The sequence below is a fragment of the Chamaea fasciata genome, unplaced genomic scaffold, assembly GCF_029207755.1.
Source record: "Chamaea fasciata isolate MVZ Bird 193981 ecotype frontalis unplaced genomic scaffold, bChaFas1.0.hap1 SCAF_2, whole genome shotgun sequence".
Taxonomy (NCBI): Eukaryota; Metazoa; Chordata; class Aves; order Passeriformes; family Sylviidae; genus Chamaea; species Chamaea fasciata.
The window spans coordinates 72230042-72244146 of NW_027094087.1; the positions used below are offsets into that span (position 1 = coordinate 72230042).

Here is a 14105-nt window from a genome sequence, read left to right on the forward strand (position 1 = left end):
CCAAAATTCCCCCAACAGCGCTACTACCCTCTAAGTCATGTAGTAATCAGGCTAGTTTTCCTGCTCCATTCAGTATTCACCTCTGGCATTGAGGAGAACACAGCCTATGCATCTACTTCTTTGACCAAACGTTCCCGTACCCCAAAGACCCTTTTGTTTGCCATAGGACTTCTTCCTTCAATCTCATCACTACCAAGCTGGAAAACTAATAGAGGGTAATCAGCAGAGGGCCATACCAGATCAGGGAGCTGCATGTAGGTAAATTGTATTTAAGATTGCTTTAAGAAAAAAGACTTGTTTTTACCACACTTCAGAATCAGATAAAACCTTTTACTTAGAGGAAGCAAACAAAATAATTGAATAAATACTACAACAGGCAAGAACAACGTAACAGTCCCTTAAATAACTGAATATTATAAGGCATGAAAACCTAAGTCATAATCCATGCAGAAAATTATCTGTAAACCACCAGTACAAAATAGTTTATCAAACAGTAGTCATTTGGAAATCTGTTTAAAAAAACAACCCACAACCTCATACCTAGCTGTATGGGACATTATTGATTATTTGCATGTCAGATAAATATAAGCAAAAATACAAGGAGGTCTGAAGGATACTAATTGAATAGTATATTCCTGATACACTCTTCAAAAGATGAGATTGATTCATCAATATGCCTTTTATTCAAAGGCTTAGCCAGGTAATAAACTTAGCAATTTCAATGTCAGCAATCATTAGCCTAAAAGGTTCTTTCAAAGAAAGCTGGATAGATATCTGGTCCAAAATCTTTCTATTATTGCACTAATTAGATTGTGGCAATGCCTTAGATTTATAGGGCAGGAAGAAAATAGGAGTCTTTTAGACAAAACAACAATATGACCTGATCAGAGCCAGAATTGCAGTTCAACTATGCCTATTTTATGTCTCCTAAAAATAGAAACAAAGTAGTCCTCCCAGAATACATGGGAAACCAATATAGATATATTAAGTAAGCTCTTGGATTTGTTGTAGAGAGTATTACTTAGACTGCAGGAAATGGTCTTCTGCCTTTACTTGTGATTGATAGAGGGGAACAACAAAAAATTTGATTTCTGGTCTTCACTCAGATACCAAGAATTTTGTTGGTTGGGGTTTTTTGGGGGGTTTTTTTGGTTTGTTTTTCTTGGGCGGTGTTGTTTGTTTGCTTGTGGGTTTCTTGGTGTTTTTTGTTTGTTTGTTCATGGTTTTTGTTTGTGTTTGCTTGTTTGTAGAGGTTTTTTCTCCTGTAGTCACAGAGATGCTATATTTCTGTCTAGTCCTTGATTTTTTAGCTTAACCAAAATCCAGCTGTGGTTCCATCATTTGCAGGTCCCTGCTCAAAAGATTGATAAGTCAGCAGAGCTAATACACAGCATTTCCGTAAAACTGACTTCATGAAAATATATAACAGGCTTAAGAAAAATTAATGAACTAGCAATATATTAGAGAAAAGTTTATGAAAACGTAGTCAGAACTGAATATCATAGAGCGGTTTACTGTTATCAAGGTGCAGAACTGTGCACTTGGAAGGCATGGATAGTGATAAAGATAATACATGTTCTAGAGTGATGAAATTTTTGCAACTGACAGAACAAAAAAAAGCGCAAGTTTCACGAAAATTTTCCTATCCTCTGAACAAGTTTGTATTTTTTTTAATTTTTGCAATTACTAAGGAAGGTAATGAAACTGATCTTTTGGTGGTGTTGAGGATGTGATTTAAGGATCTGAAGTGGAAGCACATGATGAAGAGGACTCATTGCAGTTTCATAGCATAATTGAAGGGATAATATTGTAAAAGTTGTGTAATATATATATATTGCATATTATTGGGTGATTATTACTCGAGATTTTAAACTGAAATGATAACCTAGTTATTTTAAAGCAAAAATTGGTTTAAACCCTGACTGATGGCACAAGTTTCTATTATAACAGTGGCCCGTGCAGGTTAAATATGAAATAATTGTGTTGCATTTTATGCACATCTCAGTTCAGCGTTAGAATGTTCGCCACAACTTGTTTCTAAAAGTCAAATATTTAGATTATCATTTTGAGATATCTGCCAATTATACTACGCATTTATGTGTAATTATTATTTAAATTTACATTTTCTAAGATACATAATTCTGAATTTTATGTTATCATAAGGAAGATTAAATATTCTCCTATTAAAAAAAGATAATCACATACTAATTTGCTGAATATAACAACAAAAGCCCCCTTTATATTATAAAAAAAGAAAATTGAGACTGTTGAAATGTAGAGAAGATCTATATCTTATGTTTCTTAAATGCATTTTCTTCAATTGCTCTTACTTGAATATTTACTGCCAAGGCTGAAATATTCAACAATGTTTTGTCTATATAGACAATAATTTTTTGTAGTGTATTTGTGAATAGAAATGCATGAACTACTGTATAAACACAAAGATCATAAATGGCTCATCTAAAACAGAATTCAGTTGCTTGAAGTCCTGCAAGTCAGATGCATTTGTATTTCTTGCAGCATAGCTTTATAATCCACCATATGTAAGAATCTATGATTTTATTCAGGTGGGCATTGAAGTGCAAATGTATGTTTTATGTCATACACACGTGTTAGTAAGAGACTGCTTTTTTATGTTTGTATTTGAAATTTTATTCAGCCTTTCCACCTCAATATTTCCTTATTTTATATACAACATTCAGTTACATGACGTAGCAAATATTAGTATGGACAACATTATTTTCAAGATTTTTTATTTACAGTAAAAAAGTGAAAAGTCTAGAGTTTGCTCTTTATAAAATTTGAAGTTCATTTAAACTTACTTTACACTGCAATTGTGTTCATTTCCAGGAATTCCTCTCATGTTTTGACATCTTGTCAGATGATTGGTCTATAAATATACCAGCTTGATGAAAGCAGGTTTTCCACCCCCTGAAACCAATCTTTTCGTGTTGGTAAGTTCAGATTCTGATAACTACAGATGATTTGTCCTCTAATGCAGCTCTGCTGATAGCATTCACTGATGATTATAATTAGACATTTTAAGATCAGTACTAATTTTTAGATTAGTATATTTTAGTGGATGTAAGAAAGCTATTTGAAGGAGTTCAGTCATTAAGGGTGATACTCGAGATTCAGAAGTTTAACTTCAGAAGCTTGGCTCAATTGCCCACTTGAGATGTGCATTTCCATCTCTAGTTCCACTTGAAAAGCTCTATGGTATTTGAAAGTCCAAAGAGGCTGGCAGGTACAAGAGAAGATTTTTGGGACTTCTGCTTTACTCTTCTAGGGTTTGATTCCACTGCTGGCGGTTGGATGACTGGGTCACTTGCTGTGTCTTCAGGTATCTTAACTGTCCTGCATATGTTTTTCAGGTTTGTGTATCCCGCTTAGAACAGCAGCTAGGAACAACAGAAATGGAAAAATCTAGTCAATTCAACTCAAAAAATCTGACCTCATTGATCTTGCTTTAGATGTGAAATCATATTAAGTTGAAATTTGTCATTGCACAGGAAGGAATGTAAGATGGAGCTGACCCAGAATGCATCCTGCCATTATACATAACATTGTTATTCTATTTTCAGAAGTTCATTACCTTAATTAATCTACTGCTCTAGTGTACAATATCATTAATAAAAATGTTTTGACAACAGAATATTTGAAATAATTTGGAGAATACGTGCATATCATTTTATGTATTGATCTATTTTAAATTACATTTTAAAAAGTTCTAATACGTCAATGAGGGAGTTCTAAACAACTATTTAAAAAATAAATTATAAATTCAATGCAATCAAGAAGATTGATTTGGAAACAAACAAAATTTCATTAAAAAAAAGGACCACATTCTCAACTTAGTTTCCTAAAACAGTGTTTATTTTAGTAATGTCAGCACACTTTTTATTAGAAATTTCAAAGACAGAAGTTAATTTATTGGTTTTTTTTCCCCCCCAAGTAGTTCATTTTCCATAAAGTCTCTCTTCTGACATAATTTGAAGAAAGGCTGAATAAAAATTCAAATATATTTTAGAAGAACATTTAAAAAATTAATAATAACACCTTTCTTTTGATGAATCAATTTTATATTACATCATTAAAAGTTGATGGATTATTATTTTTAGAAATTGTTTTTATTAACCACATAGGGTAATTTTATTACCTTACCTTAATTCTCATTGAAGGATGTTTTAGAAAAACATTACTGAATATTATGGTAAATACACTTAAACATACATATTTTGAAGATTTATTCTAAATATAGAACTGAAAATATTTATATATTAAAACGTGATCCATTTTTTCTCACTATTTAAACATTTTAAAAATCCAATTGTACAACTCTTAAAGTAAATGTTAATACAATATCAATAGTAATAGTAATGTATCCAGATTTTTGGTTTTGACCATGGTGATAAAATTTGACATTTAAGACATCCTTTTTTCTCTGTTTAATGTATAGTTGAACTAATGGATTTTCAGTTTTTTATTTGCCTATTATTGAAAATTTCTTGTTCATTTTTTCCCCCCCAGATATTTTATGATGGGAGGTGGGACTAGAAAAGCAATTTGTTTTTTATTTGTTGAATGTTTTAGATTTTAAAGTACCTGTCCTTCAGCATTTAGGGCCACTTTTCATGACAAAATAGATACCTAATGAATTTCATCTCACTTTTTCCTATACCATACAGTAAATTTATTACAAAAATAACTGCTCTGCTTTGCTTGTAGGCATGCATTCATGTGAAAGACTTTATTAAGAAACAAAGTACCTGTTTATTCTGATGAATAGGTGCAAATTACACACTCTTCTGTTGATTTGAAGATAAAGAATCTAATTTTTGATGTAATTTAATCATATTTACATGTTCAGATTTTCATGCTTGTCTGCTTCTATTGAACATACACACTAATCTGCTAATTAATAAATATTTTAAACAGCCTACATATTAATTGCCAGCCAAACAGGATTTTATTTTTTATTTATTTTCTGCCAGCATCCATGAATTTAGGCCCAGAAACTAACATACAATAAAGCATGCTTTGCTGCCCTGAAATTTAAAGATACTTAACATGGAACATAGCATGGTGTACTTAGTAGATTACCCCAATCTGGAATGCAAAATCACATTTTCTATAATAAATATCATGCATGTTCACAAATATCTTTCAATTTTCACCATGAATATCAGTCATGATTATTATAAATATAATTTCTCTGTCTTGCTTCCTACACAGAAACAGTTCTAAATAGCACCAAACAGCAGTGAAATTTCTTTGTGTCTTTTTAAGTTAAATACTTCTTCTAGATATCCTTTTTAATTTAGAATCAAACAGTGTGATCAACTCTGCCACATTGTTTTAAATTGTTCAGTTTATAAATTAACTGATCAATTCCCTCAGTGTCAATAATGGGTGCTACTCAAATAAATTACTCCTGTGATTCTGATTAAAGGAGTAAGCTCTCAGGGTGTCACAACCCATATTCTAAATTTCCATTCAAAAACTGAATATTCATGTGAATATATAGTTGTCAATTTTACATATCCATAACTGTTGTTTGACAATACTGATGGCCTACAGAAGAAGGATGGCCTATTGATGGCAGTGTCAACTTTTATGATTAATGTCATGGTTTAACTTTGGTTGTAATAGCCCTTTTAGAAAACAGGTCTAGTATATTAATTAATTAAATTATTTTATTAATGAGAAGGCTTGAACCCTGTGTTCAGGAAACTCTACAGCACTCTTTTTCTGAGACTGCTTTTTACCACTCCAGTAGACTCTTTCCAAGATAAATCTGCAATGGATAGTAGTAAGTAGCTTCAGATATCAGCCTGATAGAATTATAACATTATAGAATAGTTTAGGTTGGCAAAAACCTTTGTCATCAAGCCCAACCATTAAGCTAATATTGCCATGTCTACCACTAAACTATGTCTGTAAGAACCACATCTACACATCTTTCAAATACCTCCTCAGCGATGGTGACTCAACCACTTCCCTGGGCAGCCTGTTCCAGTGCCTGACAACAGTTCAGCTGGAATATAACAACCGGTTTTACAAAATTTTAAAAGTATTAGAAATATCTGTTTTTTCAAAGATACAGATTTTCACATCAGGAAAAGAGGGAAGGCTACTTTGTTTCTATAATTAAATTCAGCTCTGTGTGCTGATCTGGCTAATTTTTTATGTGACTAGAGCAGCCATAATAAGCACATGTTGAATCACGGTATGGCGACAGAATGAATATTATGATGCAGTCAAACTTTGCAGAGTCTTTACAGAAGGTAAGAATAGCATACCTGCCAAGCTGTGTTGGCTAATGCTGCAGCAGTTCAGCTTCTGGACCTGGATTCAGTCTTTACGCATATATATGGGAAGAGGGACTTGTGGAGCATCTGATATTTGCTGTTCCTCATTAGCAAATATCTGCCCTGCTCATTTGCTTTTTGAAGCAGCAATGACAGCAAAGCTCCATCATTTGACCATTTGTGGAGAAAGAAGGGTCTCTGTCTGGTCATAGGAACCTGCTGGAAAACCACTGATGTTACAAATAACCTCAGAAAAAACTGAAGTTCTTACATCAGATTTGGAAAAGAAAGGTAACTCTGAAACAAGGGCAAAATTAGGCTTCTAGGGCATTTTAAAGTAGGCGGATTCTGAATTGTGTAGGACATGATAGAAAGTTCCAGTAGAGAAGTATATATAAATTTTATGAAAAAACATTAAATCTCCTGTTAGTCACTATTAAGACTCTCTGTGGGAATGCACCAGTGTGAATGAAACATCAGTTACAAAAGTACTGGAAGAAAAGTTGGGCTGACTGAAAGGAAAGAAGGTTGGGCTGACTGCACGTCTGTTTGCTCCAGAGTAACTAGCAGGAGCCTGATTATGGTGTTTCAGCATACTTTGCCTCTTTTCTGTCTGACTTAAATCTCTTTCTTTGTTAAGCAGACACTTTTGTTAAGCAGACACTTGGCTATTTTATAACATCTGATTTAATTTCGACTGCTTGATCTTGTCTATTTTGTATAAATATTGAATTATTAATTAGAAAAAAAAGTAGGTTAACCCAAATCAAGCATGAATATCGTGAACCCTGGGTAAAACTGGAGGAAAATGGGGATTAAATGCTTTGGAGTTAAGTCTCTTTTTGTCTCCTTGAAAATTTTGAATGTTCCCTCATTATAATTATACTGGTCAATAAGAAAATCCACAAGGGATATATTTAGCCAAGCTTTCTGGCCAACACTGCATGAAAGCATTTGGGAAATCACAAAAATTTTCCAAGAGTGGGAAAATTCTGTCTCTCCAGATCAGCACATTACATTTCTATTGCTTGGCAATAAGACGACACAGCAAGTTTACCAGCACAAGAGGGACTTAATGCCTCTTGTGAAGTACTCATGCTTTGCTTACAGCTCTGCACAATTTGAGCTACTATTTAAATAGCATATATTATATTCATTTCTGTAAGCCTTCTGCCAGCATCTGACTGTCATCAGTAATTTCTAGATTCAAATTGAAGAAATTATCTTAAATTTCTATGTAGACATTTAGAAAAATAAAACTAAATATTCTGATGTTCAGCTAAATAATTTGCTCCACTTAAAACTCGCAAACCAATCTCTTTGGTAAAAATGATTCTCTTAAAGGGAGATTATAAAAAATAAATTAATAAAAATAAACCAACAGTAACAGGTAAATACTATCCCATCCAGGATATAACTTTAGGAATAAAAGCAAAAGTATTTTATAGTTTATGAAACACTTGTGTGAGGCTAGTTCAGTTCAGTCTTTTCCCTCATAAGTTGGAAACCTTTCACTTTGTTGGGAGGTATTTTGTGTTTTGTTTTCTTTAAATTCCTTTCAAAGGTAATCAAACAACATTCAAGAGTTAACCATTTCTAAGATTTCCACTTTGATCTCTGCATCATTATCTTCTCCTTTTCATAAAATATCATTAAGTTGTCTTTTGAAGTTCATCATTCCTGAGTAATTTTTTTCTTTTTATTGAGGCAAAAAAGGTGTGGTTATCAATGGTTTACTTTTTTTTGTTTTATCCCTTAACTCCCTCATATTCACAAAGAAAACAGGTCATGGGAACACAAACCTAAAGAACAGTGGGTCTGTAAAAGATGTTTTAGGTCAACCCTGGCACTGTCACAAGTGCAGGAGTATTTCGATGATAGTACCAGACACTGTGTTATCTATTTAGAAACATTATCATAAAATTCTACACTGCCTATCAGCAGCGCTTCCCAGCTAACTGTACTACCAACTCTGTTTCCAGTTGTCCTTATTTCAAACTCAACTGACTACTCCAAGGTGCTTTCTGAGAATACATAGAGAAGAATTAGTCATCTATAGCAAGCTGTGGTATATTGGTTCCTTTTTCCATAGTTTTTTCTTTTAGTAGCCAGAGACTTGAAGATGTCTGTACAAATTTTAGTCTTATTATCAGGCCATGTCCACAGGAAATCAAGATAATTTTGAATTCCAGTCTTGTCTTCTAAACCTGAATCCAGCAGATTAATGGAATTTACACTTCTCACTTCTAGGTAGCACAGGGACTTGGGCACGAACGATGGCCCTTTACAAAGAGATACTGAACTCAGATCCCCAGGTTCCTGATGTCAGTTTGTAGGAGGCCTTTGGCCCTCCAAGGACAGCCAGGCTTCCCGCCTGTGGCAGCCTGCTTCTGGCTGGAATCCTGATCCGTTCGGGATTCTAGCTGGCAGAAGCCCGGTGCCAGGCACAGGGACTTGGGCACAAACGATGGCCTGTTTCTAGGGGAATCTGAACTCAGCCGCCCAGGTTCCTGATGTCAGTTTGTAGGAAGCCTTTAGCCCTCCAAGAGCAGCCAGGCTTCCAACCTGTGGCAGCTTGCATCTGGCTGGAATCCCGATCCATTCAGGATTCTAGCTGGCAGAAGCCCAGTGCCAGGCACAGGGACTTGGGCACGAACCATGCCCCATTACAAAGGGAAACTGAACTCACCTGCCCAGGTTCCTGATGTCAGTTTGTAGGAAGCCTTTAGCACTCCAAGGGCAGCCTTGGATGCTGGAGGAAACATTACTGCTAACTGCTTACAAAATTGGGAGAATTTTCTAGATAAATACAAACTTAGGACATGAGGAATTTTGGAGGCAGAACTGCAATTTTAGCCCAAGGCATCTGACAAGAAGGACAGTTCTCTTCCACAGAGAGTGAAGCCCAGCACCCCAGCGTTTCACAGGCAGACAGAGTCATGCAGGCGACTGAATGACCAGCAGGACTTTTCTCCACGTCACCCCATGCTGCAAAGTATATCAGCTCCCACTGTGACTGGTTGCCTTCAGAGGGTTTCCTAGGCATGCCTGTCCAGGGGGCTACTAGTCTACAGGAGCCCAGCTGTCTCACCATTTTAGAGGTTTGAATTGAGGGAAAAGTCCCCCTTTTTCCATCTCTGTCAAGCTTTAAAATGAGGGAAACCACTCTTTTTCAAAATTATAGGGTTTAAGTTAAAGAGTACAAGCCATTTATTTGCCATGTTACAGTTTAAGTGGAGGTAACCACCTTATTTCCTCATTCTAAGTTGAAGAAAACCCTATCATTTTCAGCATTTTAAGGGTTTAAAACTGCATTTCAGTTATAGTTCTACAGGTGCCCTAGTACTGACTCTCTCAAACAGGAGCAAATCCAGCATGTAAAGAACCTTAACACTGCCTGGGCACGTATTCTTTTACTTATTTTTATGTATGATGTAGATATCCCCACTTAGAGGTGCTAACAAGACTTTCACCATTCCTGACATCACTATTCTTTATCACATTATTTAGTCACACCTAGAATACTATATAGTAGCCCCTAAAAATAATTACCAAAGTCAACAACAAATTACCTAACTTACCTAACTATGCTGCCAAAGCACAAAGTTTTATTTCTCCCCCCTTACCTAAAGTAACTATAGCAAAAAAGGAAAACTGTGTTATTTCCCTGAGAGTTTTTTCCTCTGTCAAGCCCTTTACTCACCTTGAATTCAAGTCAGAGGAGCCAAACAGCTGCAGCTCCTTCAAGAGCTTTTATACCTTGTGGGAGTTTCTTCCTCCCTTTTCCCAAGGCATCATGGGAAAGAGAGGCGGGCCCAATCAGGGCTATATTAACCCCAGCCTTTCCTAGGGGGCTTTATTCTCTCCTGGGGATTAGCCAGGGTAAGAGCTCTCTTCTCATTTCAGTGAAGAGGCTCTTTTAGCTTGTTTTTGGTAGCTGCTTTGGGCATCTACAAGTAATAGGGGCTTTGAAGACACCATGAAGAAGATGCCATTAAATATAGGGAGTATTTAAGTTCAGGGTTTTAGTTTAGGGGTGGTGAGGTGCTTTTGTAATTTCTGGGTTTGTTCTTGTTTTCTTTTAGGAAGGGCAGAACTCCTGGAATTCTAGGTTGCATCAAGCACGACACCCCAGATTCTTTCAGGAGATTTGTTGCCACTAAAGGAGTCTGCTACATGTTAAAGGTGATGTCTGAGATTGAGGCTTCTGATTGGTAAGTTGAGGACTGTGTGCAGGGTACCCAGTTAGGAGTTAGTAGGTTTTGAAGGCAGCAAAATGAGAAATGGTGTCCATTTGAGGGCCTCCCTCAAGGCTTTTTCAGAAGTAATAGCGGATGTATTTATGTGTCTTATAGTACATGAGAGCATGTAAGATGTGTAAATGTGAGCATATAAGTTCTGCTCACAGAATTGCTGTGCAACTTTGCCCCCTGCTAACCCAGGTACCAAACACTGTAACAGCCCTAGGCTTAGATGTGGGATGAAGCCACAGACTCGAGGACCCAGGCAGGTTTAGGAGAGGGTGAGTAGATGACTCGTTGGGATTTGGCCCACATGCCGCTAAATTTGTGCATTGATTTTGGTTTTCTTTTTTGTAGCTACGAGGCTAATCAGCAATCAGAGGGCCTTCTGAGGCAGACTTATTTCAGGTCCAATGTGGATTCACCTTGCCGGTCACCCCAAAGATAAGTCAGGGGCCATGGCCTGGAGATAGATTTTGCTGATGAAAATACTGACTGAATCCATTCTATCATGCTGGAGATAATGTTCTGTGTGTATGAAGAAGCTGCACTTTTACAGCAGTTCACTCAGTACAATTCCATCCCTCAACAAGGATTAGACTGTTCTTAGTGGGAGAAAAAGCTAGTTTCCACAAATAATATCTATTGGTGTATCTAATGCAACAAGTTTTTCTCACATTTGCTATAGTGTTCTTAGATTTATCAACTGCATGTTGCAATGCTCTTTGGAAAAATAGCTTATTTGACTTCTTAATAGAACCCTCCTGCCCTTTCCAAATGAATTGAACCTACCAGAGCATCATTATTATTTAAGGAAAATTAAGTTCCATATTTTGAAGGAGGGCTGAATTCCCTGATAAAGTTCCCTGAAAGTATGACATCATACTTGCATAATATCACTATTTCCTGTCCATCTGGGAGTTGTGCTAATTTTTTACTTTTGTGCTTTTTCATGGTTCATTGCAGACTTCCATAATTATTAACATGTCCTTGAACTGGAATTTTTTTCATATTGGTCCTTTTTATCATGTCCATCTTCTAATCATAAAAAGCAGATGTTCACACTGTTCTTTCTGCACCTCGGCATTTTATAGTGCACAATTTTCATACAAATATTTTCCATAATACCTCCTTCCTTCCTCTCTTTTATCCCTTTCCTTTCTGGATTTTTCTACATTAAAACATGTAGTAGAGATCACTACAGACAACTGAGAATTCTGTTTTAAGAAAATGATCTTGAATAAGCAATGAAAATATTTACAAACACCAGAGTTTCATGAAAAAGATGGAACAGGTTCCTGGTCCCATTAATTTCTTAATTACCAGTTCACATGTAAACAGTTGCAGCATAACATCTACAGAGAGTAAATACATTGGCAATGCATACAAAATAAAATATGTGGTGGGAAACTTTACTCCAGACAGTCAAGACTCCTAAAACAGGCTTGTATTTTTCATGATAGTATTTCATATCTATCTATCTAGGACCTGCTGTGTCTGAAGCTGAAAGGAGTTACGTGTCCTCCTTGATTGTTACCTCTTTTTATGTCTTTATCCTTCACTTGGTACTATAATCCCCTTGTCATAACTTTCATCTAAGTATCCAAAAAAGTGGATTTCTGCTTCCAGCAAAAAAAGTATATGAAAGAGTGACAGGTCTACCTGGGGGCTATTTCAATGTTTAACGCTCTTGTACATAAATGTGAACTTTACAAAATTCTTGAGGAAGCTACATTTTTGACAGGTAAGGATACACAAAACACTTTGATAACCAAAGAGCTGAAAATATAAGTTGCGTATGCTTAATAGTTATTAATAAGATTAATTACAATAACTGTTCTACTGGATGTTTAAATCTGGGGGGTGATTTTCAAAATACCAGTCGGTCAACAAAGGATATCAAAATTCATACCAAAGTCAATGTTGGGACTAGGTCCACATTTCTGATAAGAGTAGATATATGAATTATCACTTGTAGGGTTAGTTCTACAGAAACAGTAACTGCTCATGGATATTGTTTACCCAAATTTTTGCTTATGTAGTTGCTACTCTGGCCTTTGGGCATTGGTACCTCAATTAGAATCCAATCCCTGTGCAAATTGTTGTATGAATTATAATTTTCTAATTTATTCTGACTGAGACTATATTAACTCAATGACTGTATAAGAGATCTTGGGTTTTCCCTCTGCACATAACTACCTCCAGACAATAGTGTAGCTGTTTTATCTAGGAGTGCCAGCAAACCTCATAAACTCTGCGCAGCTCCTCAAAGCTGAACCTCCAGTGGCAGAGTTCAGAAATCCGTGTCTACAGTAATGAAGACATTGGCAACATTTTTCCAACTACTCACCTGAGGATGAACAACCTTGCATCAAAAACTACTTTAAATACATATTAAAAATACAGAAATCCATATGGCAGAATATCCCTTCCAATGTAAATTTGTTAAAGATTAGCTAACTTTAAGTTCTCTGACAAAACACTTAAAACAGTCAATAGGACTTTTGATTCATTAAAACCAAAATAGTAACTCTAGATTGTTAGTAAATAATTTTAAAATTAAATAAAACAGAAAAGGGCATGCATGACAAAAGTCTTGATTCTGTGTAAAAGTTCCTGAATATGAAGGATTCCATCTCATTTTCATGGGAGAAATAAGCACAGCAGATATAGAAATAATTTTAAAAAATTAAACAAACCCCAATATAGAACACTAGAAAACAAAGGATGATAAAAAAAGCGACTGTAATTTATATAATAATAGCTGGGGGTGGGGAGTAGGGGTGGGAAAGTTAAACCAGAAATTCAAAATATAAGAGTAATAATAGATAGGATAAATTAAAAAAATTATATGCCTCAAATAAAATATAACATAAATGTCCTTTATAGCTATAATTAAATACTGAAAAAAGAGGCAAACATGGAGAAGCAGACAAGAGATAAGTATTTTTAGATGAATTTTGAAACAGATGGAGAATCATGTGGCTACAAACCCATTTAAATATATGGCACTTTAAAAATTCAGGAAAATGTTGGTGGTGTTAGACTGAAAATAGATATCTATATATCAGGACAAATTCAAAAAATATGAAAAGTGTAACTTAGATGGTGACCTGAGCAAAACAGGGGAGGAAAGAGCTATGAGGAGAGGGAGGGAGGGAGGGGGTGAGAGAAATGTTTCTTATAACTGTTTACAATTCCTTTATGTTGGTTAATCTTAATTGCCAAGATGAAAAAAATGTACAAGGTAGAAGTTCAAATTATTCTATTTCCTGCATTCCATTCAAAGCTTCTATTTCTCCACCCTCTTAAATGTGTAATTTATGCTAGTTTTACTCTTTCTGAGATATTTTAATGCCCTTGTGGAAAAGTTTACACTAGAGTTAATATCTTTTAGGACATGAGTGCTCACTGTAAAACATTTTATACAGTAGCCAGTAGGGGAGGCCTGGTTAGGACCATGCCATAGGTTATTCTATATGACCTCACACCATTTTCAGGGAATGTGGGAAGGACTTGCTTCCAGGTCGGGGTAGTATGTTGGATTGTCAGG

At 35.5% G+C, this 14105-nt stretch overlaps 2 long non-coding RNA genes across 3 annotated transcripts; one reads left to right on the top strand and one right to left on the bottom strand.

Annotated features, from left to right (window-relative positions):
- Positions 1-2289: 2289 nt before the first annotated feature.
- On the bottom strand, positions 2290-10026 carry LOC136286008 (uncharacterized). Of its 2 annotated transcripts, none has more exons than XR_010719674.1 (3): positions 10015-10026; positions 6303-6530; positions 2290-3401 (listed from the first exon to the last, which is right to left on the bottom strand). It is a non-coding gene; the product is annotated as an uncharacterized lncRNA (long non-coding RNA). The 2 variants fall into 2 exon arrangements; XR_010719675.1 differs by having other exon boundaries at positions 2291-3401; positions 6303-6527.
- A 155-nt stretch (positions 10027-10181) lies between these two features.
- Positions 10182-13290, top strand: LOC136286009 (uncharacterized). Its single transcript, XR_010719676.1, has 4 exons — positions 10182-10193; positions 10397-10525; positions 10754-10833; positions 10910-13290. It is a non-coding gene; the product is annotated as an uncharacterized lncRNA (long non-coding RNA).
- Positions 13291-14105: the final 815 nt, after the last annotated feature.